This window comes from Schistocerca gregaria, chromosome 8, assembly GCF_023897955.1.
Source record: "Schistocerca gregaria isolate iqSchGreg1 chromosome 8, iqSchGreg1.2, whole genome shotgun sequence".
Lineage (NCBI taxonomy): Eukaryota > Metazoa > Arthropoda > Insecta > Orthoptera > Acrididae > Schistocerca > Schistocerca gregaria.
In genome coordinates, this window is record NC_064927.1 from 123,542,000 (window position 1) to 123,551,570 (window position 9,571).

Genomic DNA, 9,571 nt, shown 5'->3' on the forward strand with positions numbered 1-9,571 from the left:
GAAATGTGAAACTACTAGGAATACATGTCGTTTCCGTCGTCGTCGACTTACCTACAGGGATGAGGCATATGACGGTTTGTGTCCATTGTTTGCTTGTGCAGCATAAATCTATCTTTCCTTTCGGGTAGTGGTTCAGAATTTTCGATTGAGAAGTTGCTTACATGTCTCTCTGTATTCAGTTATTTCCTCATGAAAGCACGTACATTCAACTAATTTCTACCACCTTCATTCTTTATAAACCTTTCCTTGTGCAGCCCATTACCCTCCTCAAGACTCTCAGCTTTGTTGCTTGTGTTTTGCTGTCACTTCTCTTTGATTTATCCAATTCTCGCTTCTGTATAATAGAAATAATTTCATAAAATATCCATACCATCATAAAATACAATTACGGTTTTTTAGTTAGTGTTCTGTATATTGTTACACATACTGCTTTAAATTTGTGCAGATTTCATTTATAACATTATCGTAATCATAGCTCATATCACAGCTGAAATATTAAAAATGTGGCACTAACTCATTTACTCTATAATTAATTACTGTTTTCGACCGTAATTGTTATTTATCACGAGAGGCCGTAAGTTTGGTCTCGTACAAAGAAATTTGTAAATGGTAATCTGTAAATATTTGGTTTAGGCGATGTATAGCTAACTGAGGGTCGTCTTCGCTTTCCTGTAATATTACGTAATATTACTTTATCATCCTGAATAGCAAAAAGCCTTAAATTAGTGTGTTAATCTAATTTAATGTCTGCAGTTAGTGGTCTAGTGGATAGCACAGTTGCCTTTAGATGACGTGGTCTCGGGTTTGATTGCTGGCCGGATCGGAGGTTTTCTTTACTCGGAGACTGGTTGTTTGTGCTGTCCTCATCATTTCATCTCATCCCCGTCGACGCGCAAGTCGCTGAAATGAAGTTAAATAGAAGTTAGCATTCCACCCTACAGACAACCTTTGTAGCAGCTTATGTAAGTACAGAAACGAGATGGCAGTTATAAGAGTCGAGGGGCATGAAAGGGTGGCAGTGGTTGGTAAGGGAGTGAGAGAGGGTTGTAGCCTCTCCCCGATGTTATTCGATCTGTATACTGAGCAAGCAGTGAAGGAAACAAAAGAAATTTTCGGAGTAGGTATGAAAGTCAATGGAGAAAAAATAAAAACTTTGAGGTTCGCCGATGACATTGTAATTCTGTCAGAGACAGCAAAGGACTTGGAAGAGCAGTTGAATGGAATGGACAGTGTCTTGAAAGGAGGATATAAGATGAACATCAACAAAAGCAAAACGATGTAGTCGAATTAAGTCGGGTGACGCTGAGGGCATTAGATTAGGAAATGAGACACTCAAAGTAGTGAAGGAGGTTTGCTATTTGGGGAGCAAAATAACTGATGATGGTCGAAGTAGAGAGGATATAAAATGTAGACTGGCAATGGCAAGGAAAGCGTTTCTGAAGAAGATAAACTTGTTAGCATCGAGTATAGATTTAAGTGTCAGGAAGTCGTTTCTGAAAGTATTTGTATGCAGTGTAGCCATGTATGGAAGTGAAACATGGACGATAAATAGTCTGGACAAGAAGAGAATAGAAGCTTTCGAGATGTGGTGCTACAGAAGAATGCTGAAGATCAGATGGGTAGATCACATAACAAATGAGGAGGTATTGAATAGGATTGGGAAGAAGAGAAGTTTGTGGCACAACTTGACCAGAAGAAGGGATCGGTTGGTAGGACATGTTCTGAGGCATCAAGGGATCACCAATTTAGTATTGGAGGGAAGCGTGGAGGGTAAAAATCGTAGAGGGAGACCAAGAGATGAATACACTAAGCAGATTCAGAAGGATGTAGGTTACAGTAGGTATTGGGATATGAAGAAGCTTGCACAGGATAGAGTAGCATGGAGAGCTGCATCAAACCAGTCTCAGGACTGAAGACCACAACAACAACAACAACGTGGAGGGTGCTGTTATATGGCAGAAGCAAATCTAATTCTTTTGCTGTACTAAGATGGGTTCGTCAAGCCCATTTTTGGTATATTTTTCTATTTACTCCTGAAAGTTGCCTTTAGCCAGGCAAATTGGCCGTGTGGAGTGGCCGCGTGTTTATGGGTGCCGTGTCACGAATGGCGCGGCCCCTCCCTCCTGAGGTTCCTCCCTCGGGCCTGGGTGTGTGTGTTGTCCTTAGCGTAAGTTTAAGTAGTGTGTAACTCTAGGGACCGATGACCTCAGCAGTTTGGTCTCTTAGGAATTCACACACATTTGAAAATTTTTGAAGCGAATCGATGCATCCGTCTATATACCAGGGTTGACAGGCAACCTTACATCTCGCTGCTCATATCCAAGGATATCGTGAGGACTTACTGTAAGTAATCTTTTAATTCGCTGGCGAACAGCATTCGTAGCACACAGTCAGTATTACCTTGAGAGGCTTATGGACAAATTTTCTGCTGCGTGCAAAGCTCTTCTCTATATCGGTGAACGTGAAGACCGTGAATATGGCCCAAGTATATACGGATCTCCCTGCCATAGGACTGGACTCTTGTTGTAAGCAGCCGATAAATTCTGCTACGTCGACTTGCTAGTGTCTAGATGAAATAAGTGTCAGAATTGGTATAGCAGTGAATACTTTCTTGAAGCTCTGTACAAGACAGTCGTCACAAAAATACTTATCTATCAATCATGAGTACGAGTCTCGGGCATCATATGCTAAACAAGAACGTAAGCTCAACATCTTTACAAGAAATGTATTCACAGTTGCGAATACGAGCACCGCCCCTCACCCCCCGCCCCCCAACAGTAGAATGGAATGGCGAATTTGAAAATTTGTTCCCGACTGGGCTCGAATCCAGAATCCTACTTCACGCTTCACGACCAGACTCAAACTCCCACATGTCTTCGCCCAAGCGATATTAACGTGCACTTGTACACTTACAAGGGTAGAACATTTAATCGAATGTCACTAACCTGCTACCGGCGTATAAATATGATATTGCAGTGCTTATGCTTGTGAAAAGTGCTACGCAGTGTTGCATCGGACATGTAGCACGTATTTGCATCGTACAAACACAGGCACTGCAATATCGTTTTCGTACGCCTATAAGAACAATAAATTTGCGGGTGAAAATTAACGACATACGGACGACAAAACATGGAAATTCGGGACAGGTCGTGAAGCATGATTGTGTAATCCAAATGGTTAAGGCGACCTCTCGTGACAAGTGAGAAATCCGAGTTCGAGGCCCAGTCTGGCACAAATTTTCAATGTCGTCGTTCCATTCCATACTTGGAGGTTATCCGTACTCGCAACTACGAATACATTTCATAACAGCAGAAGTCGGTGCAGAGCCTGTTCCTTCGGGCATGCGCGCATGTCCAAAAGGACATTGCATCGCGCTTCTTAGGAGTACAAAAGCACGCTCTGTAATATTGTAGCCGGCCGATGTGACCCAGCGGTTCTAGGCGCTTCAGTCCGGAACCTCGCTGCTGCTACGGTCGCTGGTTCTAATCTTGCCTCGGATATGAATGTGTGTGATGTCCTTAGATTAGTTAGGGTTAAGTAGTTCTAAGTGTAAGGAACTGATGACATCAGATGTTAAGTCCCATAGCGCTTAGAGCGATTTGAACCATGTAATACCCTACCAACATCTTTCATCTGCGGTGCTTACGAGGTATTCTAGGCATAACAAGGAAGAACCATGTGGCAAAAGAGACGGCCATGAATACTGAAAAGCTACCGAGTACCAACGCCATTCTCAAGGAACAACGCCTGCGTTGGCTGGGGCACTTACACCATATATATGGACAACTTCAAACATCCCCGACGCACGTAACTTAGAGAGATCGCACTGAAAGACCTGCACTGCGCTTAAAGAACTGCTCCAAGCGCGGTATGAACGCTTTTAATGTACACTGCGACATATTGGACGAACTCGCCCAAAACCGCAGCAGATGGAGGAAACTCGTCAAGGACGACTGTAAGTTCCAAGATGGCACCTGACTCAACCTATCTGTGAAAGGAGCAGCAGGTAAGAACCCAAGTCAAACCCATTTTTCAAGCTGATACACATTTACCTTATCTGTGGGTAGCAAGTGAGCTGTTGCATCGGACAAGCGTTAAGAGCTTGTGTGATACTACTTGAATCTTCTGTTAGGACCGGATGAATGCACAAACGTGCAACAAGAGTGCCTCTATCGACTTTAGGTTCTACTCTTGAAACAGCGATTACTAGATACCATATTTCACAACGAGGAACAGTAAGTCTTGAGGACGGGGCGTGAGTCGTGGTTGGGTAGCCGAGTTGGTAAAGCACTTGCCCGCGAAAGGTAAAGGTCCCGAGCTCGAGTCTCGGTCTGACACACAGTTTTAATCTGCCAGGAAGTTTCATGTCAGTGCACACTCCGCCGCAGAGTGAAAATCAAATTCTGGAAACATCCTCCAGGCTGTGGCTAAGCCCTGTCTCCGCAATATCCTTTCTTCCAGGAGTGCTAATTCGCAGGAGAGCATCTGTAAATTTTGGAAAGTAGGAGACGAGGTACTGGCAGCAGTAAAGCTGTGAGGACAGGGCGTGAGTCGTGGTTAGGTAGCTCAGTTGGTAGAGCACTTGCCCGCGAAAGGCAAAGGTCCCGTGTTCGAATCTCGGTTCGCCACACAGTTTTAATCTGCCAGGAAGCTTCAGCTCTTGACAGTTGGCAGTGCTGATGCCACTTTACAATTGCGAAGTCCAAATGATAGCGAAGCTACATGACTGTAAACAATAGTCGTATTTAGAGGTGGGATAACAATGAGTCGTTGCTGTAAAGGCGTAAGCAAAATCACGCTATATGGTTGGTCGATGTAATGCTCGAAGCAGCTGTTTCAAGCACACTTTAACTATCAGGGCCCTTCTGCGCTGTACGGACTACATATCTGATAAACTGTAGTAATGAATCTGAACAGAAGTCCAAATTCGTCTTCATGTGCTTCAGCGCATCGTTGAACACACTGAATCATTGACCCAAAGGTACACCAACCATACTGCCTCACTTCTTTCATATCGCAGACATGGTCCGGCAATGACAGAACAGGCCTACTTAGTCTTACTGAGGGATATTTTATCCTTCTCTCGTCGATCCCCGGCAGTCAAAGATATCCAGTTGGTTTTTGTTTTGAGCTACAGTCGACAACGCTCTGTCTCAACCAATCAAATATTATTATTTTGAAATCGCCTTTACGGCAATGCCTCACCGTTGTCGTTGCTTGAGAACGGTTATGTTTTCGCCTGAAATCGTATGTGCTCCACACCCGAAAACTGGAAACACCGCTTCAAGTGGTCGAGAATTCTTTTCGCCATCTCAGTTTTAGAACCACCGCTAACACGAAACTTACGCTGTGATTGGATGCTTTAAGACCACTCTAACAGTGTCGTTGTTTAGAAGGCTGCTTTTCGTTTACATAGATTCTTAGGTACTATAAATAAGTATCCATACACTGGAAGCCATTGTGAAGTGCATACTTACCATTGTGTTCTGGTACTATGATTCTCGTTACATCCACCTATAGAGTGTGGCATAGTTAGAGCCTATTTCCAAGTGTCTGCCAGTACAGGTGACTGTCATGTATACAGGTTGAGTCGCGTAAGACGTAATACCCCCTTTATTCCGGGGGCGATTGCACATATCGGCATCCGATTTCCGGCGAATCGTGGCGGACTAGGGGGCATGTACGTTGGTACATGCACAATAATCACAACGTTTATATTGACCGTGATAATGAGGCAAGTATATGTTTTTTAAATGGGACGCTATACCTTTTTTTACCATCATTCGAACGCTCTGGCAAAAACGCGTATAGTGATGTAACTGATGTTGCTATTGTTATTCAAACTTTGCTTAAAAGAGGGTCGGCCGGAGTGGCCGAGCGGCTCTAGGCCCTTCAGTCTGGAACCGCACGACCGCTACGGTCGCAGGTTCGAATCCTGCCTCGGGCATGGATGTGTGTGATGTCCTTAGGTTAGTTAGGTTTAAGTAGTTCTAAGTTCTAGAGGACTGATGACCTCCGATGTTAAGTCCCATAGTGCTCAGAGCCATTTGAACCCTTAAAAGAGGACGGATGAGGATTTACCTACGTGGCGTAGGCCGTGCATGCTGCATAGAGCACGGCCACTTCGCCCATTGGGTCGCGTGAGCCGTGTTTACAGTCTGCACCCGCTTCCTACCGCCTCGACCTTCAATCGTACAATATTTCCAGCGTCTTTTAAGCGAAGTTTTAACCACAAATAGCAACATGCGTTACATCATCATACGCGTTACATCACCGGAGCGTTCGAATGATGGTAAAAAAAAGTACATCGTCCCATTTAAAAAACATGTACTTACCTCATTATCTCGGTCAATGTAAGGGTTGTGATTGTTGTGCATGTACCAAAGTATGTGCCCCACAGTCGGCTATGATTCGCCGAACACCGCTTGTCGATACGTGCAATCGCCCTCTGAATAATGGGGGTGTTACGTCTTACGCGACTCACCCTATATAGCAAATGACGCTGTGACTATTCGTGCTGCCCTTTACTGCATACATTCAATATTCGCTGACAGTCCTATTTCATGCCATGCTCTTGACTAGTATCATAAGACTGGTCACGTCAGCAGTATAAATAATCTGTGTAGACTGAGTTCATTTTCTCAGCATTGTATCAATGAAACCATTATATGTAGGCAGTAAGACATGTTGTCAGCTCAGGAAATAATGTTAACAATGAGAACTACAAGTAACGATTGCATTAATATTGTTGGACAAAATGTACATATGTTTTAACTATATCTGGTTCAGTAATACACTACACCTAAATGAAATCTATCTGATTTTCAGATGCGATTAAAAAATTTATGAGGCACAGAAACTTGCGGATTGTGGCGTCAAGTAAAGTAACTCAAAAACTTTTGTCTAAAAGTTGGTGCATTTCTACATTGGATCCTCTATAAGCCGTGAAATGCGTATGCGACATTCAGTATTTACCCACGTGCTCACAAACATGTGGGGAGTCATGGAAGATATTGCATCCACAAATTTTCCGCAGAGACGTGAAGGTCATGTACAGACCAGGTATACGCTATATCTTTCACATAGACCCACAAGAATAGATCCAGAAGGATTACGTCCGGAGACTGCGGTGGTCAGTTCGTTGACCCTTCATATCCTATCCGTCACTGCAGAAATGTGCGGTCCAGGAAGTCACGAACATCTAAGTTCCAGAGCGGTGGCACACCATCCTTCTGGAGGATGTCGTTTGCCTAAAGAGGGATAGTGGAACGTGGCGATTTTAGATTGGTGATGAGAAATATGAACAGATTGGAACAGGAGTTGAAATAGTGGCGAGCCACATCAAACCAATCAAAAGACTGATGATGCAAGAAAGGCCTTGTTAAATATCCTATTATCAGATGTACATAGTCAACTGAAGTTTAATATGAGTGTTAATTAAAAAGTCATCATGGTTTGTCTAGCTTTCGTAGACGACATGGCGATAATTACTGACTCACTGGATAGTGCCAAAGAACAAATCACAGAAGTACAGGACTAAAAATATCATTATAAAAAACTTCATGACACTTGTTATTAGTACCCCGGGAGTCTTAAAATTTGTAACTACAGACTATTTAAAGTTAATTGTATTCGACACGTAGGGGAACGTGTAATGAGCAATACAAAAGAAAAGATAGCAGTATAAAATATAGTGTACTGAATAGAAAGATCATATGACAAAACACATAGCAAAAATCCTTGTCCAGGAACACAAAACTGAGACGATACCAAACAGTAGCAAGGTCCAAACTACTGCATACAACAGAAACATTTAAACGAACATGATTTGGGAAGCTTGGAAAAACTGGAAGAAGGCCAAATAAGAATTCTGGGACCTAAAAGTAGCAGTCATGGTTAATAACAATTAAAACCAAACGGATAGCTCCGTTTGAAACTGGAAAAGCTAGCTCATGTAATGAGGAAAAGAAGACTATAGTTTTATGAAGAAATACATCTAGTGGACTAATAAAGAAGATATTCAACTTACTAAATCCAAACCCACATGGTTCAGTGAAATTGACAGAGGTATGGAAAACACTGGAATTAGGATAGGATTAATAGATGACACAACACATTTTCGAGAGACAACGCAAAAGACAGAATTTCAGGAAAAAAGAGGTCAGCGGATGGAAGAAGTGGATTTTTATATATAAGAAATGACCCTCTCGAAGGATGAACGAAATATGAGAATAAATAAAACTGACAACGCAAGGAAGCATAGCTAAAGTTGAATTATCACATCCTCTATATGAGTTATTCAGTCAAATGAAAAAATAATAAATGTGTATTTTGTATCATTGATGTATACACGCAAGGAAGCAAAGCCAAAGTTGAATTATCACATCCTCTATATGAGTTATTCAGTCAAATGAAAAAATAAATAAATGTGTATTTTGTATCATTGATGTATACAGAGTGTTCTGTGATGATGTTACAAAGTTCCAGGGATGATGGAAAGGGTAAATTTGTCAATTTGAGGCAAGGGACTCTGGTCGGGATACCAGCGAGTCGAAAGTTACTAGCGAAAACCGTTGAGATACTTCTGGCAGTTTAATACACGTACCGGTATTGTTGTTGCGGCAAAGACTCTAGGGTAGGCAACTTTCAGAGATCGCAGTATGGGCCAAAACAAGAAAAAAAGTCTCGTAAACGTAGGCTCTAAAATGCATATCTATGTCCTGAGAGGACGTCCTTATATTCAGTACTGTGAAACACTTCTTTTCATAACACAAGCTCTTTGGTTTCTATATTTTTTGAGGTGGTAGCATAGACCAAAACAAGAAAAAATGTCTAGCAGACAAGGCCTCTAAAGTGCATACCTTAAGAGCTATGAGCACTTGTTTATTTTCGCAACTGTGAAACACATCTATCCTACTGAACAAATATCCTTACGTCTTAAGGTATGCATTTTAGCGTCCCCGTTTAGTGGGTATATGTTTCCTGTTTTGGTCCATACAACCTCCTCCAAAAATATGGAACCCAAAGAGCTTCCTGTAGAACGATTGTGTTTCACAATATAGGAGATGAATAAGAACTCATCGCTCTTACGGTAAGCATTTTAGAGCCCATGTTAACTAGAGGAATTTTTTTTTTTTTTTGGTCTGTACCATAATGGAATGTGGTTGAATTAAATTGGGTGATGCTGCAGAAATAAGATTAGGAAATAAGACGCTTAAAGAAGTAAATAAGCTTTTCTATTTGGGGAGCAAAATAACTGATGATGGTCGAAGTAGAGAGGATATAAAATGGTAGTGGCAAGGAAAGAAGAGAAATTTTTTAACTTCGAGTATACATTTAAGCGTCAGGAAGTCGTTTCTGATAGTATTTGTATGGAGTGTAGCCATGTATGGAAGTGAAACATGGACGATAAATAGTTTAGACAAGAAGAGAATAGAAGCTTTCGAAATGTGGTGCTACAGAAGAATGCTGAAGATTACTTGGGTAGATCACACAACTAGTGAGGAGGTATTAAATAGAATTGGAGATAAGAGAAATTTGTGGCACAACTTGACCAGAAGAAGGGATCGGT